The 15,998-nt window shown below is 35.6% G+C and overlaps 1 protein-coding gene and 1 long non-coding RNA gene across 3 annotated transcripts in view; one reads left to right on the top strand and one right to left on the bottom strand.

Moving 5' to 3' along the window:
• LOC132143723 (uncharacterized) overlaps positions 1-1,861 on the bottom strand; it is a 303,135-nt gene extending 301,274 nt beyond the window's left edge. Inside the window, exon 1 of the long non-coding RNA XR_009434271.1 lies at positions 1,836-1,861. This is a non-coding gene — a long non-coding RNA (uncharacterized LOC132143723). The remainder of the gene's footprint in view (positions 1-1,835) is intronic.
• The window catches only part of kcnq5b (potassium voltage-gated channel, KQT-like subfamily, member 5b), a 122,405-nt gene that overhangs the window by 70,712 nt on the left and 35,695 nt on the right, over positions 1-15,998 (top strand). The gene's annotated exons all lie outside the window — the stretch shown is intronic.

Below are 15,998 nucleotides of genomic sequence, written 5' to 3'. Positions count from 1 at the left end.
AACCATTAATAAGTCCATTTAAACCCTGACACAAAAGTGATCCTAGAAAAGCATGACTCTATGCATACTACAAACACACTGGAAGCCTATGTAGTATGATGTGTCTCAGATTTGCTGTAATATTTAAAGACAGCCTTTTTCAATTTCCCCTGATAAATAATTGATGAAGCATGAACAGACGGGTGAGTATTCGTTCTTAGCTTGAGACTCCTGAGAAACTGCCTTTCTGTCTTGTAGCGTTACAAAGTTTTTCACCAAACCATCCATCATGTGTATTAAAGATTAAAACTACCAGTGTCATCATAGCACTGACTTTTAGTCACTTTAATCATTTCAGAATAGATATGTCAGTGAGAGTTTATACAGAGATGAGTAAGGTGGGCCTCAGTTTAGGTTAACCCACCTGTTGTCTTCAAAAAGTGAGTATAGCTATTGTGTTGGGGGTCAAATAGACCTACTTTTTGTTTTCATGCTAATTGCCAAAATTTGACACTATATGGGGTAAGTAGTAGGTCTTTTTATTGCTAGCTGTACTTCCTCCTTGCCTTTTTTTGTGAGAGGGTAATGGGTTTCTCATACTTCTTTTCTGTCTAGTAATTCAGATCCAAAAAGCTAACAACCAAAAACATCCTTTGACATTTTCGGAGAAACTCAACTACATAAAGAAACAATTCTAAGTCATAGCTAAAGCTGTACTGCCTTAAAAAACAAAAGAACAACAGACAAAAAACTTCTATGCACACACATTTATGACCTTAACTGGAATAAATAGTTTAACCAATATTTTGAGCAGCTAGAAAATCAGGTTTGGGTTGAATTGACCCCAACACAACAGGAGGGTTAACAGGATTAGAGCTCAAGAACAACAAGAGAACGTGTAATATGTATTCAGCTGGCTAATTTGACAATGAAATCTTCCAGATGCATCCACAGACACTTTACAGCAGCTCTACCTTTGGATCTTACAGAAACAGCATGGTTGGAGACAGATGTTTGACAAATGCACACAAACACACATTTATTCTTTATTCATACCTGCTAAACCTAATATAATTTGTATTTCTGTGCAAATTAAATCTTGTTTGTTGTTTTTAGAATTGTTGTAACTTTACATTTCTTCCCAGAACTCCCCTACCTCTCTGTGGCTTTGTGCCTTTATCACTCTGTTGGTTTGAACATCCAGAACAGCTTGACAATATTGGATCAGAGTCAATAGAGTCAAACTAAACTAAAACCTAGAAACATGGTAGGAGTTTTGGATTTCTGGTTCCACTGTGTTGAAATCAATAGACTTTTTGAATGTGTTTTGGTTAAATGTTTGAAATAAGGCCTGTGTTTAACAAGAGCTCAAGGTATTTTCACATTTTAAAATACAGCAGTAATACCTCACTCGAGATTTTGTGTAGTTTTTACGTGTCTAGAAAATCAATATTTAGTATGACATTTCAAAATGTCTCACTTTCAACATTTAATATGTTATCTGTATTATATTGTAAATAAAATATAAGTTTATGATATTTGTAAATTATTCCATTCCTTTTTTACTCACAATTTGTACAGTGTCCCAACTTTTTTGGAATCGGGTTTGTATTATACTAACTTAAAAAACATTATGATACTGAATACTTGAAAGAGTTATGCCGAGTTCACACTGCACGATTTTAGCCCCGATTTTCACTCACTGACAGGTTTTGCAAAATTGCCAACAAATGCAAATTGGTCCTCATTCACGTTAGTGAAAATCACGCAGTGTGAATTATCAAAGACACAATCTGAGATAATTGCCTGCTCGTCACCAATGCCCATGAAATATTTGCCATGCCAAATATCTGGACCTGTCGGCGATTCAAAATCCTGCTGTCTGAAATGAGTTCTGACTGAAAAATACATCGGCGATGACCTACAGCCAATGAGAGCAAGATACAGGGCAGTGGGAAGGTCAGGGAGGAGTCAAGACCACAATATCAGCAAGCATGGCTTTGGTTCCGAGAAAGACTCCTTCTTGGTCTATTTGGACCAAAGAAAGGGAGGAACGTTTAGTAAAAACGTTACCATTTTTAATAACTTGAGGACCAAACAGAGTTGTCTGTGATTTTCCTATTGTAAAGTCATGCAGTGTGTAACCTCCTGTCGCAGATCCATCATGCAATGTGAACACAGCAGCATGTGAATTCTACCCCAAATAGTCGTGCAGTGTGTAAACAACGGTGGTCTGATAATATTTACAGCCTAACTGTACATATAGATTAAGATTCAAAATTCACAACACACAAAGAGTGTGTGTTAAACAGTCAGTTTTGTTTGAGTTCTGCAGAAACTACACACATTCAACAAAGGATTCTAACAAAGCATGATCTATCGATATTTATAAAAGTATATAACACAGCCTATCTGAAAGATTAGAGAAAGGGGAACAGTTAGAGATTAAAGAGAGAAAACAGGGAGGAGAAGGAGAAAGTCAAAGTGAGAGAGAATGTGAAAAGGCTTAGACAGCTGCTAAAACACTATCAAAGGACATCCATTCATTTCTGCTGGAAGACAGCGTGCTTGTTTCATACCATACCCCATTATGTTCTATAAATGTTTTAGTGGTATATGGGCTTGTGAAAAGTCCTATCACTGCATCTGTTTTACCAAGGATGAATGTCTCTCTCAGCTTGTTTATAGTCACACTTATCTAAACTGAATCCATATTATGCCAGTGTGAAGTTGTGCCATTTCCATAGCATTAATGTAAAACATTAAGAAAAGTGAAAAATTAAATACTAATGTCGCAGAAAGCAAATTATGTGCATCCAGAAAAAAAGTAATGTCCAATAAATAATGGCCTCACCTGCAGACAGTATATATTTAATTTCTGTTATTGAGTACACTTCGCTATCATCATCATTTGTGATCTAAATATATTGGACAAAGTCACTTTTATGGATATTATTGAAGTTAGTTTTCGCATTATTCTATTTAGTGAGCATGTGAATATCACAGTGAAGTAATTTTTTTAATAATGTAATTTGAGAAGAACAGATGTTGCCGAGAAATGGGAGCTGTACTGTTTATTATTATTATTATTATTATTATTATTATTATTATTATGTTTTTATTTTTGTTTTTCTTCACAGTTATAGAAATACATGTTTTACAATCATTTGAATTGGTGATAATTACATTTTCCTGTCCTCCTTTTTACTTTCAATCCTGTTAGTTATAACTCCCTCAAACCAACTTTTAAACCCTGACTGAACAATAGCTAACTTTAGCACTTAATTTCCATACTTTTGCATTGTTTTATCTTGTTCATTATCATGTTGTGAATAAAAGTCTGGCATAGTTTCTGAAAGTCTGGCATAGTCTTTTATATTATACTAACTTAAAATCACAACACAATCAATTTTTTTACAGAGTTTAGAAGGCACTGTCTAATAGAACTGACCTACATATACACAAATATACACTCAATCAGCTAGCAATGAAACTAGCTTTTCTTAGTGAAAGAAGCTTTGGGATGACCATCTTTGCAATCCTGACCCTGCTGAATGTGAACAAGATGAATTAACTTGTCATTCACTTTAATTACATCCTATCATAATATATATCTCATCTACCATTGCTGCATTTGATTTCTGTAGTTTCATTTTGATCTATAGCTAAGGATAAAGTACAGGATCAGGTGAATACTAGCCACATCTGTTTTTCATTCAGACTGAGGTGTAATTGTACCTTTTTAGTTTCCTGGATTTTATTATGTTTGTCTGTTTGGCTCCGTCTTTGTCTGTCTGCTCATCCATTCTTCATTCATAATGTTCACTCAGACATTCTTTTATTGTTCCTCTGTAATCTCAGCGTCTTTAGGTTAGAGACCTTATAACCGAGGAAAAAATAAGAAATAGTTGCGATATTATTTTCAGATTTTCCCCATTATTTTCTTTCCTGTCACAAGATACGGACAGTTTTTGTTCGTTTCAGTATTGCTTAGCAGTCTCTTTTAGGACCACACCATTTTGGCAGGATAGAGTGTTTTGCTTTCCTCCCTGAGCAGATCTGAGTGTGTTTGAATTATGATTGGGCCTGTCTCCATTATGATAAGATTTGTAAATGAACTGAAGATGTGTGGAATGACTTATGTGCGCACATCTGGCTCTTCTATCAGGAGATGGAAAATATCTTTACTACGTTCCGACCGGTGGGCTTCCAACCAAGCGCCTAGATTAGTCAATTTCATTTTAGGATTTATATCATCTTTCCACCCTGACTCTGGCTGGTTCTTGTTAGCAATGGGCCTATTTTGAATTCATAAAGTCTCATTTCTATTGTTATTGTAAAATAAACACAAGACTACTTTGGGATGAATAGGTTTACTCTGGCATGGCACATATCAATTTTTTTCTTTTCGCTGATAATTCACTGATAGAAATTACTACTAATTATTAATGTATTATTAATGACATTAGTAATATTAATAACTCATAATTGAAGTAGGCAAACCGCTTTAGAATTTTTACCTGTCCTTATGATAATTATGAAATATCCAATATTTCACTTCAGTTATCATTTTAAGGGAAAAATTTTTGTTTTTGTTTGTCTAGCTTGAAATAATCTTTCACATCTAAGAAGTTTTCCGCAGTCCAATATAAAAACTAGTTTAGTCTCTTAAAAAGACAGCTGCCATAGTGCAAGTGTTGGCAAGAACCTTAAGTAGCTGTATTAAAGACAAACATTGATTTGTCAAGGGTTATGTGAGACCATCAAGAATCTTCCAGCATACCTTCTATAAAACCTTTCCACTCTTCTAACTGCACAAGGAAAATACTTCCAGTCATCTTGGCCCAGTTTTCAACAACAAACTTCACGAAGGCTCAAATGTTCATTGAATTGACCCAAGAATTCAAGTTCATGTTTTTGTCAAGTTTCCCGTTTTATTCAGTTGTATTTGTATTTCTTTGAATGCAATATTTTAAAATCCAAAATTGAAGAACCAAAAAATATTATTTAACATAATTGAATCAACTTAAATGCATTAATATATACCAACAAAATCGTATTGGTTCAATCAGGTAGAGTTAACTCTTTATGGTAACAATTGTAGGTCCTTTGAAGTGCTAGTGGAATCATTAAAACCCTAATAATTTACTCTTGGAGTAAATGGAGTTTTGCTTTTTCAGTGTTTCTCACATTCTTTTGACGAGCCTAATCGATAAGATAACTCTTTCCCTGACATTGACGAGTTTTTACGTCTTTTTGTATTTTCATTGTTATACACTAGGGGGCGCTATTACACATCTTCTGAACGAGTACAAAACCTCCCGAACAAAAACACATGTGAACAGGACGGAGAAACTCTTATGTAAAGAGATGCATATGAAAAATAATGCTATCATCAGCAATATACAGCATATAAATGAAAACTGCATAATGTTACGGAGTAAAATGTTGATCTAGGAAGTGCTATATATATATATATATATATCTGTGCAAGCTTTGAAGGTATTGATGGAAGCGATTTTTTTGCGATCTTCTCAACGTTTTGCTCAAAATTATGCATTTTTGTAAAACCTACCTATATTCAAGTGTTGATAAAAACAAGAATGCTAAAAGGTTTTTTTTTTTTTTTTTTTTTTTTTTTTTTTTTTTAAGTAGAGGCTCTGATCTTTTTTTTGGTGTATTACAATTTCAAATATTCATACAGCAAAATATACTGGAGACCACTGGCAGTGGCTGGCACCTTTTTTCAAAAATTCCGGCGGGGAAAGAGTTATTAAATAATTTCATATCAGTGCAAGTTTGGCTCTATAATATGCTTTACTTCCTTTAGCTCATCTCCTTCCTTGTACAAGAAGGAAGTTTAATGGTAAACGAGCTCATTTTTATGTTTATGGTGCTGCTAATTTCTTTTCTCTTATTATTTAATTATCTCTTATGTTGTTCAAATGAATAATTTAATCTCAGTGCTGAAATATTTAAATTGTAATGTTTAAAACTGCAAGGCTCCCAATGATGTGCTAATAGTACCATTCATTAGCTTTAATGAACGTGTCAAACAGTGATGTGACATTACAGGAAGGACAGCTAAAAGAATGTTGTTTGTATGACAAATATGTGATTCAGTTTTATTCTTTCCGTAGATATGTTACCTTTTCAAACATTGACGTCAAATGGAATATTCACAAATTGCAACAAGACAGGCTATTAGAAGTATCCGTTCATTATGGGAGCCTTCTAATTATAAATAACCTTTCACAGTTCATTCCTTCTCATGTTTATTATTATGTGTCTCCATCACAATGTTTAGCTGTTTGTTGGCAACCAGGGAGATTAAAAGCTGCTTTGAAATCTTTGTGAAATTGATCAGTGTCAGGAGCTTTATTGATCCTTAATCTGGCGTCATTTGCTGTCTGCTGCCATGATCAATCATAAAATAGATGAGAGTCCATAAGCAACTGTACTGGATGAGTGTGTATGACTCACACAGAAAGTACTGCCTTTTCTATGAATCCTCAGAGGGTCTGAAAAGTTCATTTATCATAGACCAATAGACCATCCATCATCTCATGCTGTCGTGCCTAGGCTAAATAGCTCTGGACTGAGGAGGTCTGTTATATCATACAGCACTGATGGCGATCTATTTTAGGTAATGTACTTATTTATTGAAGACTTGTAGACAAAATACTTTCAGCTGTATAGAATACACAAAAAGTGTTGAGTGAAATGTTTACTTGGAATAAACTGTGCCATGTATTTGCACCCTCTGCGTCTGTTATTTAGCATCTGATTCAAATTAGATAATGGCACGAACACACTTACAATATGTGTGCTAAATGCATTTTGGGAGTCAAAATTTACAAAACTGAATGTCTACAAAGGGACTTTATAATATCCCATATGAAAATAAAATATATATCCATATATGAAACATTGCCATATGGTGTAAAAACATATATGAAACCTATTAGACATGGAACAGTTACATATATTAACATATATATCTATACAATGTTTTATGTTTATGTATCTGTAATACATCTTTGCTACATATAATACCACATAAAAATCATCATATAGATATTATTAACATGTATAAAAATATTAATTATATATATATATATATATATATATATATATATATATATATATATATATATATATATATATATATATATATATATATATATATATATATGAATTAATAGTTGTTCTCTATTATTTGATCTTCATTTGAAGAATAGCTGCTTCCATAATCAATATAAAATGTAATGATATTTCACTTACCACCTGCATTCTTTTTCTGTACTGAATCAGGTTTCTCACCTATATTACAGTATTTAATTTCTTTGTGTTTACTGACTTCTTTGCGTCTGGCTGTGCTCCAGCTTGCTCCCCTGAGAACTGCTGACTGCTCTACTTAAGTGTGTGTATGTGCATGTGTTTCATAAAATTGTGTTTACTCTTGCTAAATAAACATATCTTGGAGCAAAAGGAGATTAGTATGAATAGGACTGTTCAGGCTCCCAGTTTAAACACTTCAGTGGTTTGTTTGGTGCAGAGATCAGATCATCAGCATTCAGAGAGTGAAGTACTACACTGATCGTTCATTAAATGAGAAAAACAAAAGGAATGATTGACATCCCTATACAGTAAACTGAATGCTGGTCATAGCATTGTTCACATTTCTCTCATTTCCAGACATTAAGACTGACTTTCCACACAAGTGAATTTGTTCTGCATAGTCAGACAGTGTATATGTCTCATTTATTTACACAAGTTGGTATAATACTTTATTTACTTTTAAAACTTAAATACAACATATAAATATAATATAATTATAACAATAATAAATAAATACATACTATGTTATTTTGAACTATATAATTAAAACACATTTCCAAAAAGTACTGAAGAAAAAAAAATGAAAAAGTTTTATTGTGGACTTCCATTAAGGGTCCTCCTCAGTCAGTTTGTCTAAACTCCACACTGCTTCTGATCTTGCTTCTGAGATGCAGTAACTGAGCCAGAATGAAAGAGCTCTGTTTAACTGAGAAGCCATTTCAAAATCTCTGTTTTTGATTAATTCATGAAAGAGTAGACGTTCTATACGAAGCTGTGCCTTTAGACACGTTTTTCTTCATCATCATTAGATTAGATTAGATTAGATTAGATTCAACTTTATTGTCACTGCACATGTAAGGTACAAGGCAACGAAATGCAGTGAGCATCTAACCAGAAGTGCAATAAGCAGTAAGTACAGAATATACAAAGTCTACAATATCTGTACAGATAAGCACTGTTGGGAACGTTACTTTAAAAAAGTAATTAGTTATAGGTACTCACTACTTGTTCCAAAAAGTAACTGAGTTAGTAACTAAATTACTCTATAATAAAAGTAACTCGTTACCACGGAAAGTAACTATTTGCGTTACTGTAAAAAAAAAAAAAAAAAAAAAAAAGTTGCTATATGTCAAAGAATTTTTTTTTTTTTTAGCAGTTTTCACAAGTCAGTTGAAATGAGTAGAACAGACAGGTGTTCGTACATAACTTTCGAGATGTATTGCACGTCAACAGACAGCAAGGGTTTTATCCTGCACTCTTTGTAAGAAAAGTGTTTTTGGCCACTAGCTTTGTAGATGCGTGTGTCACACATTACATGTACACATTACATGCACGTTCTTGCCTTTGACTACAATGAATTTGAAGTAGTGCTTATATCTCCACCTTGAAAATGCCAACTTTTCATCGCATTGCTCCTGACTCGCCATCTCTGCTGCTGCTGCTGCTGCGAATCTCTGTGTAGCTGTTGCGTGTGTGTGACTGTGTGTGTTTGGCGCCGCTGGCGCGTGTGTGTAAAAACAGTGGCTCTGATTGGCTACCATGAAACACATGACTCTGCCTTAGCCAATCATAATCGCTTATCTCGTTATTAACCCACCTGCTCACTCGCTGTGTGAGCCAGGGGTGCGTTCGAATTGCATATTAAACCAATGCATAGTAACGCACCGCATTTAACGTTCAGTAACGTTAACGGTGTTGTAACGACGGGAAAAGTAATTTGTTAGATTACCCCGTTACTGAAAAAATAACGTCGTTACCTAACGCCGTTCTTTTAAACGCCGTTATTCCAAACACTGCAGATAAGTATTATGAACATAATTTACAGATTTTAAATACTATTAGCATGATATACAGATAGGTGTGCTATGAACATACTATACAGGTGTATTATGTAAAAGTGTATGTACACTATAGGCAGAACTATGAACATATGAACATAATTACTAGGGGTGTAACGATTCACTCGTTTTCTCGATGCATCGATTACAAACCCTGTCGAATCATATGCATCGATCTTGAAACATGATTTTTGAATCGTGAATCGCCGATCTTGGACAGCAATCGATTCAAAATGCTCAGAATCGAATGAATCGAGATTTCTATAGCGATTCAATGCTTTCAAAATGTATACACATTAAATTACTACACGCATGAATTAATGGAGACCTTGAAGAATGTTCGTGAATCGTGCCTCTTATCTGTCCTTCACGCGCTCCACTGTTTACCGCTTGAAGCCGCTTGTCCACCAGCGTCTCGATTTCTGACGCGACGTCAAAGCCCATTCATTTCCTATGGAACTACGTCAGGCAGCAAAAACGCCCCGCAAAGCATGATGGGTCGCGTCGCGTCGATTTGGTCAACAGCAGCGCGTCAAAAAAGTATCTCGGTGGATACTTTATGCAAATGAGAGCGTCAAAACGCGGGGCAGCAGCCAATGGAAACTCGGCGGCGAGAATTTGTGTATGGCCGTTGCTATGGTTTCATATTTAAAGTTCCAGGCGCGAAAATGGAGGAAAAATTAATTATTGCGGTCTCTAACTTTCCGGTTATATATGATTCCAGCCTGGACATATATAGAAACGCCAAGCAGGATGGGATGGACCCAGAACTGCCGTCTCCCCCTCTTCCAACGCAGGTACAACACCGCAATGCTGATCACCCGGTTCCTGATAGCGAGTCTTCGTCGTCGATCCATTGCAAAATGATAAATACATGATAAAAAAGTATTTTTCCCTCCAAAGCTTCACAAATGATGTCCGTACAATGTCCAGCCCACAAATTCCGCCCCCAAGCAGCGAAAACGTCACAGGCGTCGCGTCGGAACAAAAATTGATCCGACGCTGGTGGACAAGCGGCTTGAGACTGTCACAGGATTGCGCTCGCGCTCCGTTCGTCTCTGACGCAGCTGACGTGTGATCAATAGGACTCGTGTCCAGTAATGCTAACGTGAAGTAGTTTTACTTTTCTGTAGTTTGTCAATGGCTCTCTGCATCTTACCGACGGAGTTACCGGAGCCGTTGACAGCTGTAGGCCTATTTATTGCATGGACGGAGCAAAAATGTAAGTGTCTAAATCATACGCACAGATCCATTGAATGATAAATGTTTTTAAACAATGCGGATGAACCGAATATACGAAGGAAACTTTTAAAATTAACCACAGCATTAACAACGACCTTGAAATAAGAGCGCGAGATTTATCTGATAATATGCATGAAAGTAGCGTTTGTTTCATTAGCAAACAGACATCTGGCACGTTTTCTCTCAGAATCATTCGCTGATGGAGAGGAAAAGTTAAATAGAGATGAAGACGTTTTCACACTGAAAGAGAAGCGATCTCGCTCTCATAGACGTGCCAGGCTATATTTGCAGCTAAACTGAATAAAAGCAGAATGAACTGATGAAACTAAAAAAAAACCACAAACAATTTATGAATGATGCAGTGCTAATTGACATTTATTACAGTACAGAAACTATAAAGTATATTTTCTACCTTATTCTGTGCAGAAAATTTAAATAATTGCTAATTAAATGTAGCCTAGTATATAAAACCATCATAAAATTGCCATTAGGAAATAATATATATTACAAATGATTGATTATTGTCCAGCAGTGTATTTGATTTATTACAGCTAATTAAAAGTAATTAAAAAAGAAGATAATTCCTTGTAAAAAAAATAATAATAATAATTATAATTATTATTATTATTATTATTATATAGGCTACATACATAAAATGATTGTATTTGACATTTCTGTCACTTCTGAAATTATGGCTACGCTCCTGGTGTGACAAAATGTTAGCTTATACATAATACTCTTTAAGCTCTTTTTTAAAAACTTGGCTTACATACATTTTTACGTATGCCATGTCGCATTATTAAACTAGCATTTTAACAATGGACAAAAGTTTTTTTTTTTTTTCTAACCTATGGTTCTCTAACCATAAATGCTACTGTAATTTGCCCCCTGACCATTTAAATAATTTAGTAGAAGCATTTAAATAATCCCGTGAATGCACTTAAAGAATGCAGAATCGAATCAAATCGAATCGAATTTAATTGTGAATCGAATGGAATTGAATCGTTCTAAATTTGCAAAAATCGTTATTGAATCGAATCGAAAACCTATGAATCGTAATCGAATCGAATCGCTGCCTTCCCAAAGATTCACAGCCCTAATAATTACACTATTGCAATGGACAGTAAAGTGCATAGAAAATATTTCAGTGTGCAAATGGATTATTCAGTGTTCCTGGATGAACAGACAGTAGTTCAAGTAATAACAAGTTACTGTTTTTTTGCTTGTTGTAAATAAATAAATAAATCAGTCAGATGTAGTGTTGAAGAGGGGGAGGAGTCTGTGTGTGTGGTGTGGGGGGTGTTAAGGGGTGTCAGAGGGCAGAATTCAGCAAGGAGACAGCTTTAGGGAAAAAGCTGTTCCTGAGTCTTGTGGTCCTTGTCCGTGGGCTCCTGAAGCGCCTCCCAGAGGGCAGGAGGTTAAAGTCCATGGTCAGGGTGAGAGGAGTCCTTGAGAATGCTGCGAGCTCGCCATAGACAGCGTTTCCTCTGGATGTCCTCAAGAGCAGGAAGTGGTGTCCCTGTGATGCGTTGGGCAGTTTTCACCACCCTTTGCAGTGCCTTGCGGTCAGCCACTGAGCAGTTCCCATACCAGACTGTGATGCAACTGGTCAGGATGCTCTCGATCGCACACCGGTAAAAGTTCACCAGGATGGATGAAGACAGCTGGTTCTTCTTCAGTGTCCTGAGGAAGAAAAGGTGCTGGTGAGCCTTCTTGACCAGGCTGGAGGTGTTTGTGGCCCAGGACAGTTCCTCCTAGATGGTGGCTCCCAGGAATATGAAGCTGGAGACACGTTCAACAACCATCCCGTTAATGTGGATGGGGTCATGCGTGCTTCCTTTCTTCTTCCTTAAGTCCACAATGAGCTCCTTAGTCTTATTGGTGTTAAGGAGCATGTTATTGCCAGCGCATCATGTGGCCAGGTGCTGTACCTCCTCCCTGTAGGCAGTCTCATCGTTGTCTGTGATGAGGCCAATCACCGTGGTGTCGTCTGCAAACTTAATGATGGAGTTGGATCCATGCACAGGCTTGCAGTCGTGGGTGTAAAGGGAGTAAAGGAATGGGCTCAGCACACAGCCCTGTGGTACGCCAGTGTTAAGTGTGATGGTGATGGAGTGGGTGTGGCCTGACCGAACATGCTGAGGCCTGTTGGTCAGAAAGTCCATAATCCAGTTGCAGAGGGAGGTGTTAATGTCCAGGTCTCCAAGTTTTGTGGTCAGCTTGGAGGGAATGATGGTGTTAAATGCTGAACTGAAGTCAACAAACAACATCCTAACATGTGTGTTGTTATGGTCCAGGTGTGTGAGTGCAGAGTGCAGCACTGTGCATACTGCATCCTCTGTGCACCTATTCCTACGGTAGGCAAATTGGTGTGGGTCCAGTGTGGGCGGGAGGCAGTCTTTGAGGTGTGCTAGGACCAGTTGCTCGAAGCACTTCATAATGATGGGAGATAAATCATCAAGATTTACACAAGAGAGAAGATACAGACTGTATAGAGGTAAAGCCCAGATTAATACATCCTCCATCTCCTTTCATGGTTCAACATATTTTTATTTTTGGCTGATCCTGCCCTGAAATATGATACAGTTTTAGTAACATACGAACTATTGTTCAAAACATTATGCTCAGAATATTTTTTAGTCTCTTATGTGTAAAAACACAGTAAAAACAGTAATATTGTGAAATATTATTTAATATTTAATATTAATTAATATTATTTAATTATTCAGTTAATATAATTTAAAATTTCTGTTTTAATAAATATGAAAATGAAATGTTATTCCTGTGAGGCAAAGCTGAATGTTTAGCAGCCACTACTTTTCTTTTCTTTTTTTTTTAAACAATTTTTGCTATTCATTTATTCTACAACAACAAACAAAAAAGAAAAGAAAAGAAAAAAAGGGGAAAAAGCAGCTGCAAATTCATAAAAATACTTTTGCAAAAAAACATGCAATGAACAACAACATAAGATGATAAAGCAGGGCTGGTAAATGGTTGCTTTCTTTGGTCCATCAGACTATCCTTATTAATTAACTATGTCTTTATGAATAGAATAGAATAGAATAGAATAGAATAGAATAGAATAGAATAGAATAGAATAGAAGCTGATGGGCAGAGAGCCGCACAATAACAATACAATATACAAGGGCATTACAGCTAAAATGTTTTCTTTTTGAATCTGATCTGTGTTTTGTTGCAGTGTTGCCTCTGTTCTCAGAGAGATTGTTGGCTGCAGGCGCTTTCCTTTTCTGGATTGATTCCACTCTCATTTGGCATTGGTTTGATCAAATATTGTGACTGAACATTACTCTAAACAAGCACCCAGGTGGCTTTCTCGAGGTTAAGAGCATGTAATGCATAAAACTGTTATAACAGAGAAGGAAGTGTGCACTTGTGGGCTAATTCTACACATATATATACAAAATCTCACTAGAATCCTGATCCCACGCAGGTCATGGTTTTATAACTCCCACTGACACACATAAACAAAGATAAACACAAACAGATTTGCATTTTAGACAGTAGTGTAGTGTTAGACTGAATATGTGAAGTTGCAGACCTCATTGATGACCCTACATGTCTCACAGGAACTTTAACTCCCCATCCATATCTGGATGACGTACAGGAATATCATCTCCATCTTAAACCTAGTATATTCACAATCTAGAAAACAAACTCCTTCAGTCCTTGTGTTCTAGCAACTGTGTCATGGTTACAAAAAGACCCTTTTCTGTTTTTTTGTTTTACACTATCCAGCTGACCAATGGCAATGTTAATCAATAATGCAAATTGAAAGTATAGTGTTTGTATATTGTATTGAATTGCGGTATGGTATCAGCTTTTATAATTTATTTAAATATTTTTTACATTACCTTAAAAATGTCACAAGTTTGAGATAGTGTGTTAACTTCATAGATGGGTCAATAACATGACAATATATAACTGCAATTATTACTTACTAAAAAGCTGAAAAGAAAACCTTGTTATAGTTTGGCATAGGCTAATATATATATTTAATAATCATTGCTTCACAGTTTAATAATATTTGAAAAACGTTGGTCTTCCAAATAATTTTTTTTTCCCAAACATGCAGACTTGACTCAAAAACAGAAATTCTGACAATTTACATATTTTCATCTTTGTGCCCATATTTCTTTTTCCTTTTCTGTATCACAATGACATTGCAAAGGTTTTTTATAATTTTTTGGGTCAGACCACTAGTAAAAGTGTAACTGGCAGCGTGGAAGCTACTGCCAAATATCTCCCCATGGGTACTGAGAAAAACTGTAATGACTTAAAAGATCAACTAAAAACTAGATGTTTTGGAGCTAAGACTATTGCACAGAAAACTATATAATACATTTTGAGCGACATGACATTAGCAAATGATAATGTAGGAAACCGCCGATAAATGTGCATAATCAATTGCATGAATGTACAAAAGCAATCGCAACTTGTTCAAAAGAATGAGAAACTGCTTTTATGATGTGTATAAATGACTAGATGATGTGGAGGTTGTACAAGCAGTTTTGAGAATTTCATTTCTGATTTGAGAAATGCACCAAAGTGACTGAGGAAAACTGTAATAATAATAATACATTTATTTTAGAAAAATGTTTATAAAACAATTTACATTCACATGTATTCAGTGTGTAAAGAAATATTTTAGTACTTTTTATTTACTTAAAGTTGTTGGAAACATTTTTTGAGAGTGTTTGGATGGTTACACACAATATTTTTGGATTTTAAACTTAAACTGTTTTCAATTAAAATTTTCTTGAAAATTATGTAAAAATATGGCAAAACACGAATACAAAAGGTACATTACTAAGAACTTCTTAAATGTGTAAACTCAGTTTTAAAAAAGTCTTTCCATTTTTTTCATCCTTACAGACACTATTATGTCACTGAAGCAGATAAAAGATTTATAATTGACAACTGTGGTAAATGTCAGGAATTTTAAAAGCCATTATCATCTTTCACTAAGGCTGTGCGGCCCGTAAAAATGTCTTTCTCTGGATACAAGCCTGCAGAGAGAACAACACAGACCCTGTCCTCTGAGAGAGGAACCAACATCATTATGAGAGTAGAAGAAGGTGTCTGGGTGTCTCATTACCGTGTGACCCTCTGTCATTAATACCCGTTTGTTGAGAGGCAGAAAGAGAAGGCCACGATCAATCAGATGAAATTTAGCTTCACATATAAACAGGTCTGATGAATGGTTGCCGTTTAAAGTGGGGCGACAGACTTAACACAGTTTGCATGTGTCTGTGCCTTTACTGCCAGATGGCTGTAGAATCCAGTCCAGTATTTTTTTCAGAGTTTCAAGTCTGCGTGAGCATATGTATTTGCTTAATATCTAATACTAGCATTTCAACCAATTTCCTGCCATTTCAATAAATTTATGTTCATAAAATTAGACACGTTGAGTACTATAGCCTGTGTACTGTATTAACTATGGCAACCGTTTAAGAGACCTTGACACCATTGACCAAGATGTTGCTTTGGCCTGTAATAAGTGCGATTTACAGATAATTATAATATACTGAATTAGAGATAGATAGATAGATAGATAGATAGATAGATAGATAGATAGAT

This window comes from Carassius carassius, chromosome 7, assembly GCF_963082965.1.
Source record: "Carassius carassius chromosome 7, fCarCar2.1, whole genome shotgun sequence".
Classification (NCBI taxonomy): Eukaryota; Metazoa; Chordata; class Actinopteri; order Cypriniformes; family Cyprinidae; genus Carassius; species Carassius carassius.
The sequence above is the reverse complement of the archived record's forward strand: the minus strand, read 5'-3'. Positions and strand labels throughout refer to the sequence as shown.